The 11,133-nt window shown below is 27.7% G+C and overlaps 1 long non-coding RNA gene across 1 annotated transcript; it reads right to left on the bottom strand.

Moving 5' to 3' along the window:
• Nucleotides 1–6,497: 6,497 nt before the first annotated feature.
• Nucleotides 6,498–10,659, bottom strand: LOC126550320 (uncharacterized). Its single transcript, XR_007604384.1, has 3 exons — nt 10,545–10,659; nt 10,407–10,475; nt 6,498–7,072 (listed from the first exon to the last, which is right to left on the bottom strand). It is a non-coding gene; the product is annotated as an uncharacterized LOC126550320 (long non-coding RNA).
• Between the last annotated feature and the right edge of the window lie 474 nt (nt 10,660–11,133).

Here is an 11,133-nt window from a genome sequence, read left to right as displayed (position 1 = left end):
TAATAATATTTAATACAATTTATGACATTGGAAACAAGTCAGATTACATTTTATAATTTACTCACTTAATTAGTAAATAACCATATTCTAAGAATTTAAAAATAAAAATACTTCATAATATCATTTTTTTTTCTATAATATTATAATTGTTTTACAGTTAATATTTTATATTTGGAGCATAAAAGTTAAACATTTTGTTTATTTATTTTTTTTTTTTTTATAAGTTCCGATTTTTAGAAAAAAAAATCTATAATTATTAATTCACTGCACATTTGAATTGAACAAAAATCAAATATATAAATTTTATAATTCACAAATACCATATTTTGTTGTATTAAAAAAGCCTACAGTTCTTATACGCGTCTACGCTTATAATGTATTTACATACCTTTTATATATAGAAAAAATGTTGAGAAATGATCGTCGTCATTTTTCATTATCTCTTAAATAATTGTAAAAAATTCATGCGCTTTTAACTTTTCGCGGGCATAATATAAAGCCACATAAATGAATAACTCAATCGTAGAAAACATGCGTTTTCTTAACTTCCGTCCTCGACAAATTCTAGCGGAAGAAATAATATTTTATTTCGTTAAAATGTATAACACATAAAAGCTTCATAATGTATAGTCGTAGAAGAACGATCGATATTGAAATTGTACATTCTATTTTCTGTCACAATCCCAAATTGGCATACTGTGCTCTATATTATAAAAACGGTATTTTCTTTTTTTTCTTTTCTTAGTTCACACGTCGTAATTTTTCACTGAGCACGAACTGAATCGCGCGTACAATTTACCTTACCCATTTGCAATCCACAATATTTATATAGTATTACGCCTGTATACGGTTGCATTATTATAGCTGTCTTGAGGAAACATACCTGCGTTATCCTGTGATCGGTGTTCCAAGGACGCTTTAACCTCTCGCATAGTCGCATGCCTGACATAATGACGCTCTGTACTACGCGTAGTACCTATATACCTATGTATAGGCCTCGGTACGCTTAGGTATAACAATAATTTTCTAAATTATATCACGCCGATTCCCGCGTTGTACTGTATGGTATTGTATGGTATAGTGTTTAACAAGTAACGTTTCGAACAGGCATTTCACTAGCAACGGTGAAGCGTAAGTATAATTTTTTATATTATGACTTATGAGGTAATACATATTTACCGAATATTATATACTACTTGTATCTATAATTCGATATATCGTTGGGCCAATGGAGTTTGTTACGATCGATGAGGCGATCAGTACAGATCTACACGGAGTTTTATGTAATATGTCGTAGCGGTCCCGTTTGATGCCTGCCGTACGACTAATAGTCCGATTATGACATAATATGTCATCACAAGACTGATTTTTAGTTTTCACGCTCGCCGTTTTGTAGCCCAAAACATTATACGCTGTCGTCGTTGCTGCCATCCCGGTCTGTCGCAACGAAAACGTTTGCTCTGTCTCGGTACATCTATAATCTATATAGATATTATACTTTCGCATAAATCATTTATATATAACATATATATATATACAAAGTGAATATAGTGTCTTGTTATGTTTTTAATGCGAAGGAAAAACAACGTACAACGGTCACCAGGTTCGGATTTCATAAGGATACATACTAACTACATTAAAATATTGTTTACGTTTTTAACATTTTTGAAAGTTTATTTTTTGCATCTGCAGTTGCGTTTGGATTTTTAGTTTCAGATCGCTATGGAGTCGAGATCGGGTAGATTATAAACTTATTACTTTATTTTTATTCAAGGCAGTTAATAATTTAATGTGAAAAAGCTATACCAGTGATTATAAGTTTGGCGTTTTTCCTTAAGTCGATAATAACGTAAGAATTTGGAAAAAAAAGATCAATGCAGCGGATTAAAAAAAAAATGAATAAAGAAATTATAATTGTTTTAGAATAACGATAGAAATAGGATCAAACTCTTAATTCTCATTTCTCTCTTACGCCCCATACTATCTTACGATTATTTTTATTTGTATAAATTAATTATAATTATTATATCATATATTATACAATATAACACGACAAACCTATCAGTGTGATTTGAACGCTAATAAACGTAGCTGGTAATGAAATTAATTTAAAATACTAAATCCGTCAACATTATGGTATATATACAATAAAAATAAAGTATATACTTTAAATTTTGCGATACTGTGTCAACACATATTATTCTACAAATAACATTTTATCTTATGAAAATAAGACGTTTGTTCTAATACACGTTTCTATGCTTATGTATTTACAGATACCCATGTTATAAATAGTGCGAAATTATAGTTATCACGTCATTATAACAATAATACATAGTATATCGTAGTTAAAATGCTATATGCTCTTAACTTTTATGCCCATATATTGTATAGTCGTCTGGCATATACATACTAAGTGGTCCACATAGCATAACACACTCATTATTTAAAAACTATTAAAGATTAATAATATTATCGAAGACAATTTTTACAACATTTTAAGTTGTTAAAACCCGACGTTTTTATAATAAATGTTATATCTTGCATCTCTTTATTGTTATCAAGTAGAATATTATTTAGAGTATTTTGATCTATTATAATAATTACAATTTTGAACAAGCTGCAGTTAATTAGTAAACTTAAAAGTATTTAAATTTTAAATGACCGGAGTAGTTGAGTAGTGGACTTATATATTACCAATTTACCCCGCTCATCTATTTATACTTAAAAGTTTTTAAACTTATTAAGTTACGACACAGAAATATTTGTCCAAATTTAAGTTTATATACTTCGAAGTACTCTGAATAATATTTGGCTTCGAAATATAAAATATGAAATTATAAATTAAATGGATCACTCCGTATAGATGTATATTATAAGTACAGCATTGGAGAGAACGTGAGTTTTCTCAACTACCCGTCCTTGACAAATCCTAGCGAAACGAATAATATTTTATCTAGTTAAAATGCGTAAAGCATATATAAAAAAAAATTTTCTTCTCGTTTAGTTCACACGTTATATTAATTCATCGTTGAGAACGGATGGAATCGTGCATAAAATATACCTTAAACTTTATATCCATATAAAATCCACAATACTAATACATTTATAATGTTATGTCTTCACTATTATAATAGCTATTTCGAGGGAAACGTACCTGTGATATCATGTGATAGTTGTTCTTTAATGATAATTCTCTGTGCTTTTTAATAATATGTATGCGCATGAATTTTTTTTGAATTGTCATTTCACTCCCAATGACGGTGATGAGTATATTTTAGACTTTAGTGTTAATAATATATTTATAAATCATGAATCTTTACTCGATGACTCGATACAATACTCTCACGCCGTAGCGCCAACGGTATTTGTCAAATAAAATAATATAAAGATAACTGATAATATATTGTTATTTTTATTATACACCAAAACTTGCTTATAAACTATTATAAATAATATTTTTATATTCAATTATAGTACCTATTACATATTGCTCAAACGACATAAACCGGTCCATATAATATTATAAATATATCTGTAAATATAATAATATGCAGCGCAATAATTCTTTCAACCATAGTGGACCCGCACTTTATTTTTTTTTTAATCCGAGTTTTAAAAGATGAAAGCTACGTATACGGTTCTGACATTTTTAGAATTATTACTTCATAATTTTCGATTTTTAAATTTAGTTTCAAATTTGAATTTATAGTTTTAACTTTAAAGTGATCATAATAAAGTTAACTTAAAACATTTCGTGGGATATCCACACATGCAATTACTGCGTTATTTACAGTTAAATGTATAAAATTTAAAATATTCAAGAATGTTAAGATATTTTTGAAATGATGTGGTTGCTGTCAAAAATAAATCATTTTGTACAAAAGCCTTATATGTGATACATACCTACCTACTTATGTGTTAACTATTAACGTCACTAAAACGTCTTATTACGTATGAGATAACCGAAATCGTGAAACGTTTCTTTTTCATACTTGCAATCGTAATAATGATTCACATATTATATCTTACGCATAAACATTTTCCTCTCACAGCGAGAGTGTAAACTAGCACATACTATGATTTACATATTTCAGGTGAGGTTAGGTTAGGTTAGTACAGACGTAGTATTAATTTCACGCAAAAATCGAAATCATCGCAATGAAAATATTGCAAACGATTAATTAGAATTCTAGTCATCCATTATATATTAAATTATTAACGAGGATGCGATTGAAACACTATTATTATAAAAATATTATTACTACGATCGCTTCGCTCGGTTTCACCATCGTTGGATTGGTTATTGATCAGCTGAGGCTTATCGATTGAACTGGTAAAATATACCGAGGTATTCACGTGCTTGACAATTACACGGATACATGTTTGTAATTCAAGATGAAAATTGTAAACATTTTTTTTTTGGCAGTTAACAATCTAAAGACTTTCTATTCAGCATTCCCGACATTACCCGCTTCGTCAAATCAAATTTTAAAAAATAAATTTATTTTAGGAATAGCATAGATAAGTGTACCTATTATAAAAATTATAAAATTTTGCAACAAATTCAGATATTATATGCTAATGTATCAAGCGACAATGATTGCAATATTATCGGGTTCCTATGATTTCCTGTTTCCTCACCACCTTTCTTTATTTATTCCATTTGAATAATATTGTTCTATATAATATAATATACACGACTTTGTTGACTTCAATAGCTATTCAATTACATTTTATTACTATTTTTTTTTTTTTTTTTTTGAATCAACATTATTTGACCTATAATGTTTTGATGTCAGTCAACATACGACTTAAATGTGCCAACGTTGCATGGCAAATAATACGCGAACGTTTGACTTTTGGATGTTATAATTTTACGATAACGTATGCAATCATGTTCCCAAAAAAGTGCTTCATAAAAGGTTACATAAAAATTAATTTAACCTACCTTTCTATCGCTATTCGTTTTGCTTCACTTTAAATAATATATAATAATTACAAAGATTAATGTTATGACTATGTGTGTATATATATAGTGATATTTGCTATGCTGTAGAAAATATGTTATCAATTTTTTCTGATCTGATGTTTTTAATTAACCAAATTAAAATGTGCACATGTGGACAACATTTTTGGCATTCAACGGAATACATCCAATAATGTGTTTCACGGAATACATGGTACAGTCGAGTCTCGATAACTCAAACCTTGATAACTCAATTTTTTTTATCCCTAGGAAATTCCAATACATTCAATACAAATATTTTTAACTCGAAAACTACACAAGTCAAATTGATTTTTTCCTCTCTTGAAATTCAAGTTATCGATGCTCGACTCTATTTTTCTATTAAACCAATCAAAAGTTTTAAATTTTGTTTTATACGCGTGCATTGTGCAAAATTATCGTGGCAATAAATTGAAAAATCATCCTATTGGGGTTGAAAAATAAACTTCAAAACATTCCAAGTCTCAAGGAATCTGATGATATAATTTTTTATTGCAAAAGATAAGTCGTTCAGAAGTTACACTATCACAATATACCGACTGAAGAATTATAAAAAATATAATATTAGGTATATTATCAATATTTATAATAATTAATATATAATATTCAATATTATAAATAATATTTATAATATAATTGTTGTATTCATTTTATACAGTTTATTACCAATAACAATTTATTCTGATGTATAGATTTTATTTAACAATGGTACTTATATTAGTAATTATAAAATAAAAATGTCAGATTTAAAAATAACATAAATAATTGATAATAAATGAAACATTTTTTTCAATAAACGCAAATATTTGAACTTCTTGATTTTGAACATATAAAGATAATCATATCTAACATTTTTTAAAATATAATAATCTATAAAACCAGTTTTAAAAACTCTCTAAGTTGGTATTTAGCACTTGTAAATACGGAAACTAAACTATAATAATTTGCATAAATTCCATAGTTTATATTGAAAAGTAAACACTTGTACCAACACTACTATGTGCTAATATATATTTTATTGTTTAAGTGATAAGGAAGCAATTTTTAATGCAACGGTCAATTATTATAAATTAATAATAATTTTATTAATAGTCATTGATCAATATACGTCAGTTAGTTTTTATGATTATTTTATTCAATAGAATTGATAACTGTGCATACAATACAATTATTATGATGCACATTAAATATTATGCATATCAAATGCGTGGAATAGTCAAATTAAGTAATTACCTAAGCCCACTTTACTATAATTTTTTATATATAGGTACTATATCAAAATACAAATGTATTCTTGATTTAATATTTCAATATAATTGATACCTAAATTGTGTTTTTAATATCATAAATTATTGATGAATGTCTAATATTTAATACGTAGACCATTTGAATCATTTCTTGAATAACTACTATACAATAATAGTATTCAAATAAAGTACATATTGTGATGTATATTTTGAAAGATAACAGAACAATGAGGTCTGGGCAAGAGAATTTGTCGTACAAATAACAATTACTTTTAAAAACGTTATGGAAAACAAACTAGGTATTACAATCATTTTTTTTATAAACGTATGAAAAACATTTTCATGTAAAAATAAATAAATAAGGTATACAAATAGAATTGTGATTAGTAGGTATACTATGTATAAATAATCGTACTTGGTCTGAAAAAAAAAAAAAGAAAAATTCCACATTTTCACGCAACTGTTACTGCGTTCATAAAAAAATGTTAAAAATAATAATATGTACCCAGTTGGATATTATGTACAGAATAAATGACAATATTAAAACATGAATGTCACGATAGTTGGATGATGCAGTCATGTGGCGCTCGGTGCAGATCTACATGGTGTTTTATATATTAATTCATCGGAGTCTTGTTGGATGCCTGCCGTTCGACTAACAACCCGATTATGACATATTATGGTTTTTAGACTGATTTTTTAGTTTTCACGCGTGCGTTTTGTAGCCCAAAAAATGATACGCTGTCGTCGTTACTCGTTGCTGCCATCCTTGTCTGTCGCAATGAAAACGTGTGCACTGTCTCGGTACATCTATAATCTATATAGATTTGTAATGTCGTATAAAACATTAACATATATATAATTATTATTTATTATGATTATATTACGTTGTATATACAACGTGACTGTCTCGTTGTGTTTTTATACTCGAATGCGAAGGAAAAACGACGTACAACGGTCACCAGGCTCGGATTCCAGGAGAATACCTACATACTATAACTACCTACATTAAAATATTGTTAAGTTTAAACTTTTTGACACGTTACTTTTTCGAATCTACTCCGTGTTGTTATGTTATCGGTTTCAGTTAGACAATAAACTTATTATTTAATTATTATTCATTGCAAAGGATAATTGTATGTGAAAAATCATAAGAATTTTTTAAAAAAGGCCGTTGCCAAAAACATTTAAATTAAGGAATTGTGAATAATAAATTTTAAAAATGAACATGACACAACGTAATATAATACATTAGTAATTTATTAAATATATTAACAATATTATTTAGTTCCAATAAAATTTGTTTCATACAATTATAATTATTGTTTTAGAATCATAGGCGTATACACGAAAGAGGGGAAAAGGGTAGACTCTACACCCCTTGCAATTTCAGGTGACACCCACTAAAGGCTCAGACATAACACTTAAGCAATGAATAATATTATGCAGACTTAGCCAGTATTGGACTTAGCAGTTATCACTTTATCAGAAAGGGATGAGTGACGAATAAATTAAATGTTCGTATCTTAAAAATAAATAACGATAACTAGAACTTTAATTATTTTCATATTTTGTAATCAATTAACATACAAACATATTTACTTATAATATTATGTTTATTATTTAAACATAATTTTATTTTCATTGATTAAATATTTAAATTTGAAATGAAAATCACATTTTTTTAGTTCATATTAGATATAATAATGATGAATTGCAGAATAACATAAATTATTAAAAAATGGTGTCTATAGCTCCTTAGCCCTGCAGGGTACGCGCCATGTTGCACCCTCTGGTCTGAAGTCTGGACACGCCTATGTTTAGTATATATTATTATAACGATAGAAATATAATCAAACGTAATTCTCATTTTTCAAGTATACCTGCTCATACAGTCATATAGGTACTATTTTTTTTTATATATAAATTAATTATAATTATAATTATAATTTATTTATATTTTATAATAGCACGACTAAACGTAGCAGTACGATTTGAACTCTTGCAGTAATAAAATTTTTCGCGATTTAAAAAACCGAATCTATGTTACTATGTGTACCTAATACCTATGCGCAATGCGGTACTATATGTTAATATAGATTTATGTTAAGTAACGAATACAACTGTACACCTAAATATATTCGACCTTCAATCGTAAATATTTATCATAATAACGCACTATCAATGCCATGATAATGCTGATTATACATTTTATTATAATACACGCGTTCGAAGAAATTATTATACACGTATCAATTTGTTTATCGGTAAATAATTATCGAAAATTATATTCACGGTAAGAATGCGAATGATTTATCGATAATTTTTTTTTCACATGTAACAATTTGTTTCACCTAACACTTTCGGTTTTACAATGAATAATAATATATTATACACTGTATTGTATATAATAGTCGTTTTGTTTGACTCATTATTCAATCGTCATTCCGTCGTCCTATACCGATGTCAATTAATAATTATTATATTTCACGCGATCACTGCTCGAACTTTGAGCGCAGCGGGTAGTATCTACTATAATATACGCATTGAGTTTGGTTGGCATTAAAATTTAGCAACTAGTCGACCTAAATTTAGAGCACTGTAGGTATAGATACGCGGGCGAGATAAATTGCTCGTCCTACGGAAGAATCGCACAACACTTCATAATATGCAGGGGACAGCGAATATATGTGTATGACTTTTGTTTCTGTATTTTTTCACGCCTAAACAGGAGAGCTGCGTGGGACATAAATTATTACACGGTTGACAGGTAGACGGTCGTTTCGAGGTAAACGTGTTTAAATTCAGGTAGCATATTTATGTGAAGTCATTGAAAAAAAAGTTTAGGAAAAAATGAAACACGTTGCTAAACCTATATGTATAATATATTGATATTATAATGTTTCATTTTAATTAAAATAAACTGTTTGCCATTATAATATACAAGCTGAGAAATTTTCATTATTTGTTTGGTATGTACAGCAAATTGCTCAAATCATAATTTCGTACATTCTAATAATTAATTATCAAAGTATGTTAATAATTTTACAATTGACCTAAAATGAGTTTGTAGAATTCCATAGTTTTTGAAGTATTAAGCATACTACGCGATGTTATGAGAGTATAATGCACGTTAAATTATATGCTTAAAATTAATGCTAATACTTTTCTAAATCCATTATGGTTGTTTTCTAAATTCAAATTTAAACTTGACCCGAATATATTTTTATTTTATTTTTTAAATAGAAAAATCTCATACCTAGTAAAGTATAGTGGTCAACAAATCCTATTATAAATAGTATAATTGAGCTGTTGGTTTGTTTTTTTATATGTCAAATATTTTTGTCTTACATTGTAAAATAGGTAATGGCTATTTTTAATGTAGTCAACGCGAATTTTATTTTCAAAGTGAAAATATCGAAAATTCTAAAACATTATTGTTAGTGATAACTGATTAACATAAAACAATTCTGATGAATACCTATCTAGTATCTAATACAATATATAATACAAATACATAGATTAACTACTTATACACTACTTACCTACTATTATAGGAACTAAACAAATAAATTTTGATTTCAGTTGTAATACCATGATCAAATTACATATCATACCTAATTATGATAGTAATAATGATTATTTCTATCATGAGAAATATTATATATTTACCTACACACCGCATAATAATGCAGGAGGATAACCTATAATATACACTGGTCGCTCATCGTAGTAGGTATTATATTATTATATACTAATATTTTCTTTTCCTATAATATGTAATACATTGTATGCATATAATAAAATTATATTATACATTTATTAAGTAGCTATATTATTAATTATTTACAGTCGAATAGCGGTAAGCAGAATTATTAATAAACACGACCACCGCGATGTGTCCATTCTCTTTCGTGACCACAAGCGATAAACACATAGAATATAGGTAATACCTATATAAAATATATAATAATAATAATAATATAATAACCCATTTCTCTAATATCTATCGGACTCGCAACAGAACCGGTCGATCGCGCATTTAAGATCGGTGTGCATTTCGAAATTTCGATTTTCTATCTGAATAGTTATGCCTTATGTACGTCCATATTGGTACGACGTTATCTACTATGTTTAAACCGAGTACTTACGTGACGACGTCTACTTTTCAAACATTTTTCTTGTTCTGCACCGCAATAAAAATTATAAACCGAAACAGCCTTCGAAAAATAAATCAATAATAATGATTTTGGTTTATACTCTGATGCTCTACAAAGGCAGATACCTACTGTACATTGTGCAGCAGTGACACATAAATGCAAATAATGTGCTCGCATTGTACACATTTATTGAGGCACCCGTTTTTGGTTAGTACCCAAACACTGGAGTACCACTACAGTGAACACTATTTACGAAAGTATGAATAGAGTTCTGAAAGCCGAGTTGGCATTATTCATTATTGACACGTACAATTATCCAAACGAAAGTAGTTATTTTTACATATTAATACAATTACTATTAATTAGTTACTATCTACTAATCGTAGGTAATGATGATGTTTTTTCTCGAAAATCATTTGTGTTGTGATTAATAACTATATTATTTTGTTCGGAGAAAAGTCAATACTCAATTACAATGATACGGCACACTTGAGTTAGTCTAATTTAAATAATTTGTGTATTCAATTCGAATGCATCAATTATCTGATTTAAATTGTATTTATTATATAATTAAATTCATAGAGATACACTATACACAATACACATTATAATTTATGTTATATTTAAAGTACTTGAATTATACAGTCAACGATTTATTTATAAGTTTGATAAACTATACCTAAATAATTAAATATAAATTAACAATCATCACTACGAA

Source organism: Aphis gossypii, chromosome 2 (assembly GCF_020184175.1).
Source record: "Aphis gossypii isolate Hap1 chromosome 2, ASM2018417v2, whole genome shotgun sequence".
Taxonomy (NCBI): domain Eukaryota; kingdom Metazoa; phylum Arthropoda; class Insecta; order Hemiptera; family Aphididae; genus Aphis; species Aphis gossypii.
Note: the sequence above shows the minus strand (reverse complement) of the source record. Positions and strands in the feature narration are given on the sequence as shown.